The 1,636-nt window shown below is 37.5% G+C and overlaps 1 pseudogene; it reads right to left on the reverse strand.

The window, feature by feature from the left end:
* Positions 1–264: 264 nt before the first annotated feature.
* Positions 265–1,427, reverse strand: LOC136499871 (succinate dehydrogenase subunit 5, mitochondrial-like; annotated as a pseudogene).
* Between the last annotated feature and the right edge of the window lie 209 nt (positions 1,428–1,636).

Genomic DNA, 1,636 nt, shown 5'->3' on the forward strand with positions numbered 1-1,636 from the left:
CATGGTATGGAAAATAATGGATGGATGGTTGAGGAAAATATAGATCAAAGTTTTTAATAGATTTTCTTGAGATAGGCAAAATACCAAGCATGGGAAATTCAATGATACAAAAATCAGTCAAGCAATAAACAAGATAAAATTCTATTAAAAATGCAGCAACACTGCATATGGAACAAAAACTGAACATAGTCTTAAAAGGAACTATGGATGGCACAATCAGAGAAACGACGATACTGAAGTATCAGGCAACATATTACTAATTTTCTACAGCATAAGACAATACTGAAGTAAAACTGTACCACAGGGACAAGTAACATTCAGAATACGTACCTTTCCCCACTCAGAACCTATGCCACTGCATCTCATTTTGAGGTGTATCATTTTTGTCCCCAACTCAGTCTCCACCTTCTTTCTTAGATAATTTTCCTAAGGGCCAAAGGACTCCAGATATGTCATGTAGCGATTATATGCAGCTTTAACAGCATCTTCAATATAACCAGGTAAGGGACCCACATTCTGCAAAAGATCTGCCTTGATCAGACTGATATAAGCACACCAAAAAAATGCATGAGGAAATAGAGATAACAAGTACCAACTTCGCCAGTCAGGCCGCAAAGATCATCAAGAGTCATTCTTAGGGTAACCAAGGTTCCACTAAATTCTTCACACACCCCAGCTGCACGAAATACATTTTTCAAAGCCTCTTGACCAGCCTTATCATCGGTGGCTTTAGAAACTGCTTTCTTTGCTTCTGCTATGAGAGAATCTAGAAGTTCATTCCAACTAGCAGCCAACAAATCCTTAAATGCAGATTCTATCTCTGGGTCAGATATTGCAGGCAAGTGTTTTTCATTTGAACTGAAGAAGCGCCTCAGTTTCCATGAGAGAGGATTGTTCCCACCTGAGCTTATAACATGGACAAGCTAATTAAGAATGAGAAGTTTTAAGTGAAGTGCAGTATTAGAATCACATCATAATGAAAACAAACAAGGCATCATTGAGTCTTCTAGCATTTTTTACCAAATATATAAACACAAATCAAACAAAAAAAATACACAACTCGAACGATTTCACATAAAATAATCTAATCTTGTTAAAGTAAGTTTAATCACTTTGAATCCTTTTTAACCATTTCTCTCACAGAATTCAGCGCATATTATATTAGAATGAAAGATTAGTATTAACTAAGTATTTTCGTTGAAAAATAACATGGAAAAGGCAACCTTTGTATCCCCCTTTTAGTTAATGACTATATCCCTAAGTCCATGGTTAAGAACATGATATATTGGAATAGAACTGTTGGGGTTACAATGTTACATAAAAGCACACCCCCTCCTCCCTCATCCACAAACGTGGTGTGTGAAAAAAATACAAGATGTCCCTTATTCCCTTCCACCTTCACTCAAACCAACCCTCCTTGCAGCCATCAGCACAGGATGGGCGAACCCTAAACAGTCACAATCTCATGGCACCCCTGATCCCATGCATGAAAAACATAAATAATGATTTGTTGTCGCTGACTTCCTGAAGCCCGTGTACTCAAACAAAGGCTAGACAACCTTGTGTGTAGTTGCTTCATAAGCAAAGGCCTCATTGTCAAGTAACCGATGTTCTAGCATGTGTTCAATAAATGAGA

The sequence above is a fragment of the Miscanthus floridulus genome, chromosome 13 (genome assembly GCF_019320115.1).
Source record: "Miscanthus floridulus cultivar M001 chromosome 13, ASM1932011v1, whole genome shotgun sequence".
In the NCBI taxonomy this organism is placed as follows: domain Eukaryota; kingdom Viridiplantae; phylum Streptophyta; class Magnoliopsida; order Poales; family Poaceae; genus Miscanthus; species Miscanthus floridulus.